Source organism: Engraulis encrasicolus, chromosome 6, assembly GCF_034702125.1.
Source record: "Engraulis encrasicolus isolate BLACKSEA-1 chromosome 6, IST_EnEncr_1.0, whole genome shotgun sequence".
Lineage (NCBI taxonomy): Eukaryota > Metazoa > Chordata > Actinopteri > Clupeiformes > Engraulidae > Engraulis > Engraulis encrasicolus.
In genome coordinates, this window is record NC_085862.1 from 24,327,385 (window position 1) to 24,346,428 (window position 19,044).

General features: G+C 41.5%; 1 long non-coding RNA gene across 2 annotated transcripts; it reads left to right on the forward strand.

The window, feature by feature from the left end:
- Positions 1–1,978: 1,978 nt before the first annotated feature.
- Positions 1,979–4,140, forward strand: LOC134450281 (uncharacterized). Of its 2 annotated transcripts, XR_010035059.1 has the most exons (4): positions 1,979–2,042; positions 3,442–3,502; positions 3,735–3,866; positions 4,057–4,140. It is a non-coding gene; the product is annotated as an uncharacterized LOC134450281 (long non-coding RNA). The 2 variants fall into 2 exon arrangements; XR_010035058.1 differs by lacking the exon at positions 1,979–2,042 and having other exon boundaries at positions 3,406–3,502.
- Positions 4,141–19,044: the final 14,904 nt, after the last annotated feature.

Below are 19,044 nucleotides of genomic sequence, written 5' to 3' on the forward strand. Positions count from 1 at the left end.
CACACATACACATTAAGAACCGTACTGAGACATATAAAGACAACAATAAATTGTCATATTGCAAACTGAATGTACTGTCTGAATGTTTGAAAGTGACGTGTTGGTCAATTTCATTGCTAAGATATCAATCACTGATGTTTGAGGCCATAGAAAGCTTGCAGTAGCAGAAAGCAATGATGTCATCATCAGGAATTGTAATCGCTGTCTAATCAATTGCAGACCGACCAGTGAGGTGATGAAACTCTTCTGAGACAGAAACTTCCAGAAACTTAAAAAAAAACCTGAGCTCTCTGAGATTTATTTTTCTTTCCTTCTCTCTGTGTGTCTGTCTGACTGACTGTCTTTCTGTCTGTCAGTCTCCTCCACCATCTCCTCAGTCCCCTGTTGCAAAACCTCAATCAGAGACAGTTGATAAGGAGGAGACGGCTCATAGGAAGTTTCTTTCGGAATCCGTATGACTTCAGCCAAGCTCAAACGTCACGACTAGCTGATTTTGTGTCCGATTTTGGCGTCGGGCTGCGCTGTGCACTTAAAGAGAATTGCAACTGTCAATCTTATCCCTGATCGTAAACACAGAGACAATGGCCTCATTTACATCTGACATTTAATTCAGATTTATCTCAATTTAATTCTGAATAAAGTTTAATTCTGCTTTGAAAACGTCATGTAAACACTTCACAATTCGGAATTAAATGAAAATTCAATGTGAACACGATGGAACTATTTAATTCTGAATGATTCATTCGGAATTAAAAATGTCATGTTTAGTTTAGTTTAGTTTAGTTTTTTATTTGACAGGGGCCATGTACAGGACAGTTCCAGTATCAGAGTTAGCTAAACAAACACACACATTAAAACATGTATAATGCATGTCCTTACAATGTAAACATGGCCAATGCCCGACTTTATATTTAGAGTCTTAATTATCAAACAGTGTATGATATCTATAATTTGCAATCGCCGACTCTTGGAACCGGCAAAATCGGTCACGTCGAGGAAATCTTGCCCGAAAATCGCTTGCAATGATCCTGCAGGGTAACATTCCACCGATTGTCTTAAGGGGTGTAAGCCGAGAATCGTCCCGTCTCGTAGTTTGAGCCTGGCTTTGGGGTTCCAAGCTGCCACGCCATTTTGGAGACTGGTGGAGGGAACGATTTTCATTATGGCTAAGACATATCATGCCAGGTGTCACCAATGCAACAAAGTGGGAAGAAGTCAAGTCGCCTTAATGGGTGTTTCTTTCCATTGAGTCAGTGGAGCAATGGCAAAGCCTCTGTCCCCCATGGTCTACTCGGTCTTGATGATGGGAGTGAGTGGCATCCAAGGACTATAGACGGCCAGGAGGAGAGTGTCAGTATAGGAGATATATTAGGTATTGTTTTTTTAAGGGCTTTGTAGGTGATGAGAAGAATCTGGAAGTATGCAAGTATGTGCTATTTTATAGGAGGCCAGTGAAGTTGGCGGAGGATGGGGATGATGTGTTCTCTGGAGGGGAAGGAGGTAAGCAGTCTGACCATCAATGGAGAGTGAGAAATTCTGGGAGATGTGGAGGATGGATTTTGTTCCGAAGATGATTATTTCCATTTTATACTGGTAACTAGGGCTCTAAATTAACACCAGCCAACAGGCCAAAGGCTGGGGAAATTTCAGTTTGGCTGGTAGAAAAGACCAACTTGCTAGCCACTTTCACCAATTAGTGAGTGTGTATTTGGCTATTAAGAGCAACATCTACACTGAAAAAAGCCATATGTTGTGTATGTTAAATTAATCAAAGGGAAACATGTCACTTCTACCATGAATAATTATGTTTTGTGATTGGGCATAATGAAGTTATGTAACTTTAGCATGATGCCCAATAACCAACGACTTCCCAAATCCAGTAATGTTGTCACAACCTAATTCCTTTGGATAAGATGACCAATGGCTTTTACAACGCCAGAACAGATGGTGGCAGTAGTGTGCGGATTATGTGTGGCAGCCGGAAACAACGAGCTTGCCGAGTTCTTTGACTGAATACATATCCGCGGACACTCTGAAGGCGGGTAAGTCAAAAAAGTAAACCACTGTAGGGCTGTTTGCATTTATCATGACTTTCCTAGAATCACATTTATAGCACCCGTTTCGTTAGTGTACTTAGTTTTGGCATCAAGGCATACGTTTTATGAGCAAGAGAGTAAGCTTAGCTGGCTAATTCTCACCAATTCAAACTGGTTAGCGGCTAAGTATCGATATAGTCTCCTTGTTTTAACTATTGTTGGGAGTTTGGAAGCTGTCACCCATGTTGTACTGTATGCATGTTTGCATGTGTGACATTATTTTCGGTTACTTTGCGAGTTATAGCGAAAGAAACCACCTGGCAGCCCATAACGGGCAGCTAGCTAATTTATGCTAGGTGACAACAGCTGGTTCATTAACGTTGTATTAGTTCTATGCATTGACGTTGCGAGACCCGTGTGCGTCTGATTTCAAATGTATCCAGGACAGTCGTAGATACCATCAGTAGCTCTACACACATCAATGACACAGGGGAAGTAAAGTTACCGCTGATTTTTGGTATTGCTCCGTCTGACTGTGTGTGTACGGCCACAGTAAATGTTGATTAGCCGGTGGAACTTTTCGGTTTGAAAAAAGACGAGACGTGAGACTGCGTGACAGGATTCCCTGATTGACGCTCCCAACCCAGGACGCTCCCCTTTCATCTCGCTCCCACTAGCCAGACTATCGGTACCACCGCCATATGACGGAGCTAGTTATGTTGTTGATGTTAGTTTGTATAATCCTAACCTTAACCCTAAACCTAACCCTAACCCTAACCCTAAATTGCTTGTATGTGGCAGTATATGATACGTGAAATATAATCGGGTGGGACTACACGTCCGATAGTGATAGAAATACCTGGGACCGCACGTCCGGGAGCGATCTCAGTTGGGAGTCTCCATCCCCCACCGCGTGACAGAAGGGGCTGTGTGTGCTTGTGTATGGGTGCGCGTTTGAATGGGTGCGTCGTGTGTAGAACTAGATGCTGCAGTTTGCAGCTGGTTTGATTCATGTCGTGGGTCACTTACCAATGTATGTAGGCCTAATTGGCTATGACCTTTGAAATAGTTGAAAGTAAATCCCAGTAGTATCTAGTGAAACACACATGCAAACGCCCTTCTGTCCCTCATTCCCTCAAACTCGATCTTCTACATTTGTTGTGTAAAAAGGACATAGCAAGTTTTTTGTATCAATGATCACTTTAGGATATTCCAGTGCATTTACATTCAATATATACTGTACCTTGAGTGAGGTAGAAATGCATATTGTTGCAAATATAAATACTGTTAATTTGTTATTTTTTTGTAATTAATCATTTACTGAATTTCTTTGTAGAATATGTTACTATTATTTGGGTTTTTGTTCTCTGCATAACTGTCTCTTTCACCTATATTAATTCCTCAGCATTCAAGATGTTTGTAGGGTCCTCACCTCAGCTACCTCTCACAAGGTGCCCCTGAAAAAGGTGATGAAAGTTCTTGTGTAGTATCTAATCTATGACTATTAGCTCGTGTGTGTGTGTGTGTGTGTGTGTGTGTGTGTGTGTGTGTGTGTGTGTGTGTGTGTGTGTGTGTTTGTGTGTGTGTGTGTGTGTGTGTGTGTGTGTGTGTAAAATCTGTTGTAATTATTTTACATTTTTCTTTGCATAGCTGTCTCCTTCACCTATATTAGTTTATCTGTCTTTCTGGTCACAACAGAAATTCAAGACGTTTGGGTCCTCAGCTCAACTGACCAAGACCTTTGCTCATTGAAGGCATGAAGTAATTTGTGATGCCCCCACGATTGCAGTTTTTAAACGCAGATGGCTTGCTCTTTTTAACATGTGCGAGGTAAGTTATTTGTTGATTTTTTTGTTTGTTTATTTCTCATTTTAGTAAGACCATCAGGCCTTTTTGTAACCTTTGTCACAAGTCTTAAGTTACAAGTATTTTGTAGGTATGTGTTTTGTGCCCTGTTTCAAGTTAAGTGCCAAGTTCAAGAGGATCATGACAGTTGGTTTGCTGTTGAATTTCTTCTCAGAGCTGGATGGTCTTTCAACAACACTGCTCCGGGTCTTCAGCAAGAAAGGTGCTTCTCATGCAAGGAAGATACAGAGGATCCTGATGCCTGCCCATGACTCAGGTAAAAACATGCACACTGCCATGCATCACAGTAATGCTAAAATTTCAAGATCTAATGTAATGGGGAGAAGTAGGGTGTCTTGGATCATATTGCATTTCTCCCACTAATTTCAATCCTTCAGCAGTTTTGAACTCATTGTCTTCACCTCAGTTCTAACTACAGCTGGCTTTACACACAGCAGTCCTGGGCAATGATATAACAGTCTTTTGCAGGTCAGTTGATGTGGTTGCTGCTCTGTTTTATTATTATTTTATTTTTTTATTTGATTCTCATGTCTGTCTGGCTTGCGATTCCCATGAAATGATCAGGGGAATTAAAGGTACACTGTGTATGAGTTTTAGTTGTTTATTTCCGGAATTCATGCTACCCATTCACTGATGTTACCTTTTTCATGAATACTTACCACCACCATCAAATTCTAAGTATTCATTATGACGGAAAAATTGCTATTTTCATACATGAAAAGGGGGATCTTCTCCATGGTCCGCCATTTTGAATTTCCAGAAATAGTCATTTTTAGCTGCAGAAATGACTGTATTTGGGCCATACTAGAAAATATTAGTTTATTACTTGGTAAGCTTTCATGAAAAGGTCAAATTTGGCAATAGGCAGCCCAGTTTCAATTAGCAGCGTAGTTGCAGTACCTTTTTTAACAATTTCCTGCACAGTGTACCTTTTTAAGGTCAGACATCACATTTTGGCATCACTTCAGTACGTTTGGAACCAGGGCTGAGTGCTGAAATGGTACCCGAGTACTTGGGGCTAATGGAAAAGTGTCAGAGCTGCACCATGCCATATCAAACAGTGACGTACTGTACCACTTCACTGCCAGTACCAACGATACACTACGCCAGTGTTTCCCAACCTTTTTTTGTCTTGTGTACCCCCTAAGCCTTTTCATTGTGCCATGAGTACCCTAAGTCAAGTTTTATATAGCTTTCTCTATGCTAATGTCACTAAGATCCATGTATTTGTTAAAATTACAAATTGTCCAAGTACCCCCTGCAGTGTGCTCGCGTACCCCTAGTGGTACACGTACCCCTGGTTGGGAAACACTGCACTACGCTACTAGATAAATGAGATGTGTCCTTTGTTTAATGTTGGTTGTACCTGTACTGCGTTTATTCTTCCTGTTGGTTAAAATGTTTTTCCTGCATGTTTGTTTCCTGGCATACATTGACCGGCCCTCATACGCAGACTGACAACATTGATGTGAAGAGGGAGTGCATGCTGAGGAGCTGACGGTCTACCTGAATGAAGAGCCAGACAAAGTGGTATGTTACAACTCGGCAGCTAGATCTGTCTTTTTCGTTATTAGGTGGCATAGGGAGATCGCACACATCAGTGGCCTGCGAGGCTCATTTTGTTGGGCTCTGGTGGGCTCCTCCTGTGCTACCTGACATGTCTCCTGGCATCTCATCCACGTTCTGGACACTGCTGGAGGACACACCAAACCTTCTTGCATTGATGTGCCATCTTGGCCTCAGTTATGTGTTCTTTGCAAACACGAATCTGTCCAATTCCAGCTTTGCTAAAGCACCCTCACATCATCACAAACCCTTTGCCAAATTTCACGTTCAATCCAACACCAGTCATCTCTGATTTGTAGATCTCTGCAGGTCTCTATCTACCCATGAGGGTGTTGCACTTGCTGTGGCACATTGCGAAGGCCGCATTACTGAAGCAGCAGAAGTTATCTTAGAAGAAAACTTAAACTCAATATAGGTTTTAGTTCTGGAATACGATCGTGCTGTAGGGTAATAGTTTTCTCATAGTTTCACCTTAGACAACTCCCCCTTAGGAGACCAAACTTTGAGCAGACTCTTTTGCATTGGATGGGTGGGGTTTGACATCTTTCTCTCTCATGCAATTTTTGGTTGACAATGTGCCTAAAAGGGCCAATATGTTCAAAATACTAATAATTGTGCTGGTGGGGCAGCCGTGGCCTAGTGGTTAGAGAGTTGGTTTTTCAATCTATTGGTTGCAGGTTTGAATCTCCCCTGACCTGTCACTACATCTCCATCCATGGCTAAAGTGCCTAAGGCAAGGCACCTAACCCCACATTGCGCCAGGGCCTGTAACCAATACCCTGAAAAGTAATAAATGTAAGTCGCTTTGAATATATGAAAGCGTCACCTAAGTGTAATGTAATGTATTGTAACAATTTTGCACACTGTATACTTAGCTGTATGTGTAAAGTTTCTCACCAACACTCGTGAAAAGATCATGACCCTGTTTCTCAAAAGCACCGTTGTTAGTTAGCGACTTGGTATTTTGCCAATGGGAAATTTCATGCAAGCAAAGTTTTTACTGTAGTTACCAATGATGCTGTTGAGAAAAATACTCCAGAATGGGGTCATAGCCACACCAAAAACGAAGAGAGGTAATTGAACATCAGTTTGATCTCACATTCAATTCCCTAAACAGGCAGTGTGAGGGCACACAAGTCAACATCATACCTTTCATAAACTATACTAAATATACTACTATACTACTTTTCCCATCTCTGGGTGTGTTAGGGTGGACAGAAATGCCCCAAACTTGCGCCCACAAATACCGCTTACGGCTTCAATCATGGGTTTTGTTTACTGTTTTCCAGGATGTTGATCTGGACGGTCTAGCTGAAACGTATTGTCTTCGTGTGCGTGTGATCGGCAGAGAGTCCTCAACGACATTGGTAACGTACCTGTGGCCATTGCAGTGTTTGTTTTGGTTTATGCTCTTAATCTCTGTTACCTTCCAGAATGGAAGTACACTTTCAAATTTCTGTTTCATTCTAACTGTCTGTTTCATCAGTTTTTGCACTGCTTTTAAATGTACACTGTGTAAGATTCTTAGTTGTTTATTTCCAGAATTCATGCTACCCATTCACTAATGTTACCTTTTTCATGAATACTTAGCACCACCATTAGGGTGCATCAGTTGCCCCCTATGAAAAGATATTGCCTTGGCCCTATAGTAAAAATGTTCTACACCCAGTAAAAACACACTGTGTAAAATATTTTGAAATTTGAATGAAGTCTACCGGGGCCACCAGCCCCATGAAAATAGAAAATAATGGTGATAGTCAAAATCTTGGAATAGAAATGGACATTTTGCTGCATAAAGCTACCCAATAAAAACATATTGTCTCAGCTGTGTGATAAAAATGTTCTATGCACAGTAAAATCACTCTGTGTAAAATATGTTGAAATTTAGATGAATTCTACCGGGTCCACCAGACCCATGAAAATACAAAATAATGGTGATGGTGATGGGCAACCTGGATTCCAAAGCTGAAGTCCAGTGCCACATATTCCAAATGACATACCTAGTTTTACCTTTCCAGTTAGGGCAATGGGGCACCTAAGTCACGCCCTTCTACTTCCGATCCATGGGGCTGGAGCTCTCAAAATTTTGAATGAGAGTTAATGGAGCGAGAGTCCAGCTAAATCCTCATCCCGTTTGGCATGTGCTCCTGAATTTCACATATGATGACAGTGAATTTGAAAGGTTTGGATTTGCGTCGTAAGACCACTCATTTTCGACACGCAAGAAACGTTATTTTAGCTTTTGTGCAAAACTATGTTAGAGACTACACGTGCGCCTCGCATATCTGACGTGAACCGAGGCACAGCCAACCCTACCGCTGCACTGCGGCTTAAGTGGCTGCACGTCGGACATGCGACGTCTGTTGTGTAGTCCAAATAATTGTATATTTTTGCACACACACAACTCAAAAATCGCTTGCCAAGTGAAGTCAACAAGCACACCATTGGTTGTTATTAATTCTGAGGCACAGCATATGAATGATCGACGGGGAAATGAGAGGTGGATCGGAAAATAGCTTTCATCAGTCCATTACAGCCCAGTCAAAAGTTTTTGCGTTGCCAGCCCCATAAGCAGCCCGGAATGGGTGGAGACTTAGGTGCCCCATTGGACAGGTAAAACCAGGTAATTTGAAATCTGTGAAAATTTCAAAATATTTTACACAGTGTGTTTTTACTGGGTGTAGAACATTTTTACTATAGGGCCAAGGCAATATCTTTTCATAGGGGGCATCTGATGCACCCTAACCACCATCATATTCTTAGTATTCATTATGACTGGGAAAAATTGCATTGGGATCTTGGCCATTTTGAATGTCAAGAAATTGCCATTTTTAGCTGCAAAAATGACTGTATTTGGGCCATACTATAAAATATTTGTTTATTACTTAGCAAACTTTCATGAAAAGATCAAATTTGGCAATAGGCAGCCCAGTTTCAATGAGCAGCATAGTTGCAGTACCTTTTTTGACCGTTTCCTGCACAGTGTACCTTTTTTTTAAGAGTTTTTAGAGAAATTGAGAAATTAATCTTTCTCATTTGCACTTGAAGAGGTACCCTCATTTTGTATCTTGCTTTGATCATTACATGTGCAATGAAAAAATAAAGGCAACTAATTCTTCAACTTTATCGCGTGTAACTTTATTGTAGTTGGTCTTATAGGCTCAACTGGAACCAACTTACAACTGACGAACTTGGCTGACATGCATATTGGTAGATGCGTGTGCCTTGAGGTGTTTTCTAGCTTGATCTGAACTGATAAGGACAACAATGAATGTTTAATTAATTAAGGTATATTGATTTTATGATTGACTTTTATTATGTTTGATGTTCATGTGGCTTGACAAGTATTGTCTTAATACAGTTAATTAGATGTGTTGAACAATCCAAACAATATTTTGTTGTGGGAACATAAATATATTATGGAAAGTATTTCCATCCAATTTGATTATGCTACCATAGCAAGATGTTGCTTTGTTGAGTCTATCAATGTAAATACTGCTGTAACTACCCCATGAAGTTGGTTCATCCAGACCTAAACCAAATATGTTGGAGCAACATGTAAAAGTTATGATGGATTAACCCTTTCTATTAAGGTTGAAATAACCTTTAAAAGTTATGTTGGCTGTACCCCTTGTACTTAGGTCACAGTTACACTTACATGTTATGTTGATCCAACATATTGACCTTAATGTGACTCAACAAAAACATTTCTTGCTAAGGTAGCATAATCAAATTGGATGGAAATACTTTCCATAATATTTTTATGTTCCGCCAACAAATAATTTGTTTCAGTGTATTAGCCATTTTATTTTGTCTGGTGATTAAAAAAGTCTAGAACTTACTAGAAAAGTACTAGAATCTTTGAATAATCTTCCCTACTATCTTAATTATTTTTTTTCCAGGCGTCCAGGCTCATCAGTGTCTCTAGTGAGTCTAGTCTGGGGATCGGTCAGGTGTGTTTAATCGTTCACAAGTAGAGTTTCCTGTCTATTGACGAACAGGAAGACCACTGAGCTAATGCAGCATGCAGCTGCCAAAATCTAATGTTATCCACTTACCACTTTCTGTGCCTACTGATAGGAAGTTCTCAGAGACACAAAAAGAGAGCCACAGGGCAATAGCAAATTCGATTAATGGTTCCGGTGGTGTGTGTCTATGTGTGTGTGTCTATGTGTGTGTGTGTCTATGTGTGTGTGTCTATGTGTGTGTGTGTCTATGTGTGTGTGTGTGTGTGTGTGTGTCTATGTGTGTGTGTGTCTATGTGTGTCTGTGTGTGTGTGTGTGTGTGTGTGTGTGTGTGTGTGTGTGTGTGTGTGTGTGTGTGTGTGTGTGTGTGTGTGTGTGTGTGTGTGTGTGTGTGTTTTCCCAAGAGACTACTGAGAATATGCTAGACAGGCAGACTGGCCTGGACATGAACTTCAGTGCAGCATAATTTCCCTTTGGAGAAAAAAGAAAGCATATAAAGTGCAAAAGTGGGAAGTACAAACTTGGAAAACAGAAATTAGTGATACACAAAGTGAACTTCATTTGCGCCTTTACTCCTCCTCTGTCTGAAAACAACTCAATAGTTCAGCTTGTTTAATCAGATACAGTTAAGTTGACTGGCACCAATTCCAGGCCTATTCAGCCGATGCTCCATGGCCTGACTCCCATATAGTACACTGAGGGGAAATCACTCCAATTTAAAAGTCAATAAGAGCCCACACCCCTCTCTCTGCCTCTTCTTCCTCTCTTCCTATAAGTCTCTCTCTCCCTCTCTCCCTCTCTCTCTCTCTCTCTTCTTCCTCTTCCTAAAAGCCTCATAGCCATCTGTTGTGTGTGCAATAGGACTCTCTCTCTCTCTCTCTCTCTCTCTCTCTCTCTCTCTCTCTCTCTCTCTCTTATTCTCTGACTCTCTTCCCTCCTGTTCCCTTCCTCATTCCTCTACTATTTTCTCTCTCTCTCCCTCTCTCTCTCTCTCTCTCCCTCCCCTCCTGTTCCCTTCCTCTTTCCTCTACTCTTTTCTATACGCCTTGCAGCCGTGTCTACTGCGTGCATGCAAATAGCTCCTTTGAAGTCATTATTATCTGTGTCTACAGCTGGTGAGGCGCACGGGGAACTTTGCGCCTCGCCTGAATGGGTGATTGCTGTTTATCCTCTGACACCATTGTAAACACGGGACCCATGGGAGTCTTTTTTAATAGCAGAGGAAGCCAATGTACAGTAAGGGGGTCTACCTCTGCCTCTGCCATTGCCTCTGCCCCATCCTTTGGCAGCGGCGATTGCCATTAGCATTGTTGGTATCTTAAGCCTAAATTCGTATTCAGTCAGCGTGAGTCCGTGTACATTTGGAGTGCACCAATGGCTCGCTCGCACCGTCACGTGACCCAAAATGGCGGCACGCCTCCCGTCGCAAGCTCAAAAAAATTTGTCTCTGCGCGAAGTCGCTCACAGGATGGTCTGACTCGCCACGCGTCCACCAGGAGTGATCAGGAAGTAGGCAGAAAGAGCAGGAGATGACTACAGTTGCCAAAGAAGAGTGATACAGCTACTCGACTACAGAACGAACTCTGTATCATTTTGTGGGACTTGAGCCTGTAAAAAAGTTTATATAGGCCCACAGTATTTTGAGGATAAAATGTCTTTAAGCTATTTTTACCTTATTCCTTAATTTTTGTTCAGTGAAGCAATTGTTTACTTTGTTCAGTAAAGCACATTGAGTTTGGCGGTCACCATTGTAAACATTTTCTAAATAGCAGACGAAGCCAGCGTAAGGGGGCTACCTCTGCCCCTTTGCCTGATTATCACCAGACCTAGTAAGAGAAGTGAGAGAAGGTCTGGAACCTGTCAACTGTAAATCCTGTAGAAAGTGTGTGGTTTATTGATGATGGCTGTTTATTGGGCGTTACGAATGTGTATAATTTGGCATGCGTAGCCATAGCTAATCGTATCAGTTGTATCTATACAAACAAACGGCAGTCATTCCCGCTCCCTGATTGGAGAGAGACGGGGATCATGATCTTGTCCGTTCTCTGGGTATAGACTGTCTTTCAGATCGGAACGATTGTGCAAATCAGCATACCCAGGCTATCGGTCATTGCCTCTGCTCCATGCTTCTGCAGAGGTGACTGTCATTACCATTATTGGTATCTAAGTCTTCTCTCGTTGGTTAAATAGCAGCCACACTCAAGCAGAGCTGGACATCACTAAAGTAAAGTAAATAAAATTGTAAACTACATAAAAGCAGAGATAGGACACATTTTCTCACGTCCCGAGTTTGCACTAACTCATGTAGTGAGAGCTTGAAAGCAAGGGGGAGAGAGAGAGAGAGAGAGAGAGAGAGAGAGAGAGAGAGAGAGAGAGAGAGAGAGAGAGAGAGAGAGAGAGAGGAGTGATGAGAGGAAAAGAGGAACACACGAAATGGAGATATTTGGTGTGAATCAATCTGTGCTGTAGTCTCCAGCATTTTAGAGGAAAGGTGAGGGCTTGAAAAGAGAGAAAGGCAAGAGGAATGAAGAGAGAGGGAAAAACATAGAAATGAGTTTTAGGGTAAAAGAAAATAGTGTTAAGAAATTCTCTGCATTTATATATGTATTATTGAAAATATAAAAGTATAACTTGTAGTTAGAACTTTTGTTTTCTGTGTTTCTAGTTAAACTCTGTTTGGTTAAACCCTGTGTGAATTCTGTTCCTGTGTGAGCTCTTGCTGTAATGTATGTGACATATGTTGGAGAAGATAGCGCATCTCCTCAACGGTTGTCTCAGATAAGTTACCACTTCTCTGAACTATTGTCTTGTCTGTTTCTCCTTTTTGTCAACTGAACTATGACCTTATTTGGTTCTGTTTCTCCTTTCTGTCAGCTGAATTATGACCTTACTTGGTTAAGCTAAAGATTCCGTTAGTGTTAGGGGCAAATAAAAGCATGAGACCACTGTTAGCAGACCGGGGCTTGTGTCATTGCTGTAACATCTCTGTGATGAACAGGACCCCCATTCTGCTGCAGAATGTTAAAATCTACCTCTGTCTCCTGTGTGTGTTTTCTTTCAGGTTGAATTTGATAAGGTGATACAGTGAATTTATTCACAAATAGTTTGATCAGTGATGAGATGCTGTTTTACTAACACAATGAAGGGCGACTGAAGGGAATTTTCGGTATAATGCATTCATATCCCTGTTGTCAATCCATCTTCAACCAGTGCTCCTATTGTTGTGGCTGTCATGTCGGAGCAGAGCTGGACATTTTGGCTTCATTAAAACTAAAAGCAGAAGCTTCATAAAAAGTAAAAAGAAATAAAAAATGGAAAAATAAATTCATCACACCTGTCATGTATTTCCACTCCTCCTAAACTCCACAAAGGGGGGATTTACCTGATGGCTCATGTACTTGTCGGGGGGAATTTCGTGTTAATTAGGACCCGCTGCTGTAGAAAATGGATCGAACAGAGATGTCAGATGACTTTAACTTTTAGGAAACCGTAAATGTCTCCCCCTCCAGCAAGGTATAAGCTGCAAAGACTTCACAGAAGTAAAATCATAGTGCTCTGGATGTGATCCCCCAGTGCCTGACTGCAGTCATAGAGGGCATTTCCCGTTGGGCCCCGTACCCTCGTTGGCCCCTTTTTTCAGAAATGTTAAAAAATATATATACGTACAGTACATAATATATATTTGTACATTTCTTAAAATAGGGGCCCAAAAGGGTGTCAGTCAAGGTGAGTCAGTTCTGCGCCGCTAATTATGAGTGGCCCCTCTAAGCCAAAAGTGCCCGGGCCCTATTTCTCCCCCAGTCCAGCCCTTCCTGACTGTGTGACAAACCTGCCACCTGGCATATTGTAGGTATAAAACTCCATCTTCTGGTGCCCTCTGGGAGTTATGTTTTTTTTTTTAAAAACCCTTTCACATTGACAGTGCTGAACTCTTTTAAAACATGATTAAAATGTCAGCGGCTGTAATTCCTTCTCTGCATATATCACATCATGGGCTGTCAAGAACACTCCTCCTTCAGCCTCAAACCTGCAGTCGTCAGCTCCCTGGGCTGGGCTTCTCAAATCCCCTCTCTGATGAAGATCCTCCTCCGCATGTCTTTCTGCCATGGCCACAAAGCTGAAGCTAGTCATTTTCATTGAGTGAAAACTCAGTTTATGTGTAGATGTTGGGTGCAATCAAATACATGAAAATAGTGTTGTCTGTGCAAGGAAGCCGACATGGGGAAGGGACAAATGGATCAACTGTCCTGGGCCCTACAGGAGAGAGGTGGCCCATGAAACAGGTCCCCATTACAATGTATGTATTTGGTTTGGGACCCTTTCAGTTGACTGTCTTGGACCCAGCCAAAGCTGCCAGTGGCCCTGTAGCCCACAGATGATCTGTCGATGTGCAAACAGAGTCTCTGTTTGCCTGGGCTACTGCAGGGCTGGGATCGGCATTTGATTGCACATTTAATTACACAATTAATTGTTCACCGCCAGAAGCTTTTGAAGTCAAAGACTTTTTGCCCCCTCTCTCTCTGTCACTCTCACTCACTCACACAAACGCACACACACGCACATGCGCACACACACACACACACACAGACACACAGACACACACACACACATGCCCCAATTACGACTTGCACTGATGAATTTGTTACAAACCAATTTTGTATAATCTCGGACATACTGTAAGTGGGAACACTGGGGTATGGAGACATTATTATGACCAACAGAAAACATTCACTAATTCAAATCCTGAATGTATGGCTTGAAGCCATCGACACAGCCAGACAGCTATATTAAGCACAGCACCACACATCCAATACCTAATGCACTCCACTCCACTAAAATCAGATGCTGTTTCCACGCAGCCGGATATTTTTGAAAACACATTGGTTTTGGCCTTCTGTTTCCACGTAAACAGAGTTTTAAAATCTACATAATAAATATCCCATTTAGGGGGCTAAAAGGCACCTTTTACAATGGAGTTAATTTTTGTTTCATTATTGTAATTTTCTTTGGTAATACTGACTTTCTTGTTTGTACCAAATACTGTATACCGTACATCTGTGCTGGCCTCCAACCATGCAAGCAAGCCTGGCTGTTGACAAGTTGCCTTCCCCACCTTCCTTCCCTTCATCCCGCTCGCTCCCTCCCAGTGTGGAGACCTTTATTTCCATTGGCACTCAACCATGCTGTGTAGCAGAGTCAAGTGGTGATGCCGATTTAAGTCAGGCCAAGCCGAGCTTAATATGCATTTCCTTCAGAAAGGCAGAGCGACACTGATCTGTGGCTTGACACTCTCATGCCTGGACCCTCTCTCTCCGCTTCTGCATCTGCAAGCACAGCCTCCCTGGTCCCCTGCCAAGTACACAATCTGCATAATCAACATTTCCACCACAGTCGGCGTGCCGAGGCGGGCCATTTGCGCAAAACAAAATGAACACATTCATTTGCCTGTGAGGGGGTTGATATAACTGAATCAATTTACGAAATAGTTTGGAGCCAGCCAGCGAACGAAATCTAGCAAAGTGGGTTTGTAGCTCACAGGTGTTTAAAGAAAAAAAACGAATATGTAATGTTCAATGTTGCTAAAAGGAGAGTAACTGTATTAGCCTCTGAGGAAACAACGTGTAGGCCTTTTTTACTGAACAGAATGTTCGTTTCAATACATATATTTGTAGGGGCTTTTATGCTTTTATGAGATAGGACAGTGTGAGATGGTGACAGGAAGCGAGTGGGAGAGAGAGACGGGGGAGGATTTGGAAATGACCTCAGGCTGGAATCGAACCCAGGTCCCCAGCATAACAGGCAATGCCCCTTCCATTTCAGCCACAGTGGGGGCCGAAATACATTCCTCATAACTTTTGTGTCCCATAGCCTCAAGCCAGTGGACCTCTCAATGAACTCTTTTTCTGTGCTGACTCTTGAAGACTTTTAAGGACTTCAATGATTTATGGACAGCAAAACTAGACGGCAAGGCTGCAAAAGTGTGATGGCCCTGCCGTGGCCTAACGCTAGGGCACTCTGGGTAACTACACCGGCAACCCGGGTTCGATTCCGGCCTGGACCATTTGCCGATCCTTCCCCATCTCTCTGTCCCACTCGCTTCCTGTCGCCATCTCCTACTGTCCTATTAAATAAGGGCAAAAAATATATTTTTAAAAAGTGCCATGATAAGTGGCATAGGGTTTAGTGGGCAACAGTAAAAAAAAAAGCAAAACAAGGGAATGCACACCAGCAATTCCCAGAAGGAGGCACAGAAATGTAACTAATACAGCTAATATGTAAACATTTAACTATAAAATACACTGTATTAATGATAATGATGATGGGGGTGGCGAAAATAACATCACCTAAACAAAGTCATTGTTCTCAATGCATCTCTTGCCAAAAATTCATTCTTTTCCTGCAGTGTGCCATCACTGGTCATCCTTTCAAGACCCCACCTTCATGCCAGTAGACCAGGCAGTGTGAACAACTAACTAGTCTACTAGAGTAACCCAGGTATGGGCAACTGGGTATCCAAGGGCCACACAACTGAATCATTCCCTTGTAATTGTACTGTTGGTAGATAGAGAACGCTCCTGTTCCTTCCAAACAATATTGGCAGTCAGTAAACAACTGCACCTCGAACACAGTCGGTCAGATCAGTCACATGGCCCTCCGATGGAGGCAATGACAAATGTGGCCCTCCTTGTCATCGAAATTGCCCATGCCTGGACTAGCCGTGTATGTGGACATGTCAAAGCATATTTCAGAGAGATAAATGTCCACAAGGGCTGCTAAAGAGCAATCTAAATGTGTAAAATACATGTAAAGTACATAATTCTGTCTCTTAATAATAATAACAGTATTAACTGAAGAGTAAGGGTTAGGGTTGGGGCAAGGTGAACAGTAGCCATTGACACAGCCATTTTTATGTGTCTTATTATTTTATCCTTCGTTCTCTTTTACCATGTGTTGGACAATGCTGTAAGTGTTGCGACTGTACACTGCACTTAGAAGTATTGTCTATTATCTAAATGTTGCTACTAATATGCTTTATTGCTTTTTGTATTTATCTATCTAAATGTTTCTCTAGCCAGTCACTGTACAGCACTTTGGCCAGTTTTGCACTGTTTTTAAATGTGCCGTATAAATGAAATGTACTTACTTTACTTTACTTTGAGATGCATGTGATGGGGGGGTGGAAGGTACTGTTCAGTGTGTTTCTCAGTGACACCAGGCTGAGCGAATGAAACACATTGCTGATTTGACGCACAAAGCAGTGGCAAAAACATAGAGCCTACTGGCTGTGCCAGCGCCACACTGCCACTCACCTGTAGGGAGCGTGCCACCTAAACAAAAGCATTCAGCTCTATGCCACTCTGGCTGAGGGATGGTGACCTGGGGGCCTGTCACTTCCACGACCATAAACGACTTTTCAAAAAAAAAAAAGACGACTTCCACAGCCATGGGAAAATGTTTTTTTTCTGCACACAGAACCGCCAGAACTGTTGGCATGAGGAAGTTCTCTACCAGGGCCGCCGCTAGACATAAGCAGAGTACGCAAAGTGCTTGGGGCACCAACCAGTGCTTGGGGCACCAACCACTTTGCCCCCAAAACGGGGGCCTCTTCAATTGAGATTGACTTGAAAATGTCATGGAAAAAAACATATATTTATTAGTTAGTACATTATTATTTTTATAATCATTATTATTATCATTTATTATTTAATTTAGACGGGGGGGGGGGCTCCTGGCCAGTTATGCTCAGGGCCTCCAAAACCTTAGCAGCGGCCCTCTAACGGGCCTCCAAAGCCTTAGCAGCGGCCCTCTAACCCCCTACCTGCTGTCTTATACCGCCTCTTCTATTGTCTCTTTTTTCCGTCAGAAGATTTTCTGTCTGTTTTTCTCTGAAGCTTTTCTCTGTCGCCCACTCTGATAACCTTTCCAGGCTATGCTTAGCATATAGTGGATAAATAATAATATCATAATGTCATGGCTCACATCTTATCATACAGTATGGCTCTGCAGTCGTCTCCTTGATTGTATATTACATTACATAAACAGAGCCCCTGAAATAGCCTATTTTTACGCAAAACATCGCATATTGTGGGTCAAATGATGACATTTGGACCTGTTATTCCCTCAGCTATGATATGATATATTACTGTAATTGCGCTTTTCTTCTTTATCTCTGTCCTTCCCTCTTTCTCCTCTCTCTCTCTCTCTGTCATTAGGCTTTTCTTCATCTGGTGTTTTATTTTCATCTTTTTTTTTCTTTCAGATTATGTCACAAACATAGCAGTAGCCATATTTAGCTTGATGTAATGTGAGTGAATGAGTGAGTTTTTATGAAATTACTGTGTGCCTGAGTGACTGACTTAATACAATGCTTTCTGATATAGTGACATTTTGGGAATATATTTGCCATTTTACAGTGTGAAATTCAGACAAGATTTTACATATGAATAAAACTAGGCTACTTCTGATAAACAAACACACTGCAAATTAGACATTATGATGTCCCAGACTGCTGCTTGAGGTGATTCGCTTTACTCATCCCAGGTGAAAAAGTGGTTCAATTTAGTACAATAAAAGCACAACTGAAGTGTACTTAGCATGTTAAAAGTGCACTCACACTTTTTGTGCTAAGAAAAGGTATGTTTACAATATGCTTATTTAAAGTGTACTTAAAATTAGATGTAATTAAGTTGCTCTGAAAGAAAGTACACTTTGCGAACCATACATAAAGTGCACTTAGAAGATGTTTGGCTGAAGTGTATTTAGAGGTATATACTAATAGTGTTCTAATAGTGAACTTACTAAAAGTGTATTTTTTAATAACATATTGCAATTGCACTTTTTTTAAGTGCACTTTGATTATACTTCACCCAAGTGACTTCGAAGTGTGATTTTCTATAGTGCGCTTTAAAGTAAATCACTTTAACATATTGGAAGTATACTTTTTCTAAGTGCACCATGATTGTGCTTCATCCAAATATATTCAAAGTTTGCTTACACAAAGTGCATTTACCCATCATGCATCATCATGCATATACCATCATGTAATGCACTTCTTGGAGCTCAATTTCTCAAACAGAAAGCCATTGACCTCTTTGGTTTGCATGAAAATATTACTCATTGTTATATTCTGCGTTTATTGTAGGAGTTTTAAAAAATTTAAGTGGTACACAAAAAATGACCATGTTCCCACCGTCATTATGATGGTCACGTATATGTTCTGGTATATATAGGCTCACACTTCCCATGACATCATGGCGAGAGGAAAGTTGGAACTAGTTGTTCAAACAAAGAATCCAGGGTCACCATTAGTGATCAATTCAAATGATCAATTGCAGGAAGGTGGAACAAGAATGAAATAAAGTGAAATGTGTATCTGAAATATCTGTAACAATGCAATGATTGTAAATGTCAGTCGTGCTAGGCATGCATACTGTATCACTACTGTGACATGTGGCTGTGTGTAATGTACAAGGTCTGAGGACCAGCATGGATTGTACTATTACATTTATATTATTTCATGTACTTGGGAGTGTACTGTAAATATACTTCAAGCATACCTGTTATATATTTACAATACTTAATATGATATACTTTTTACAGACTTAAAATG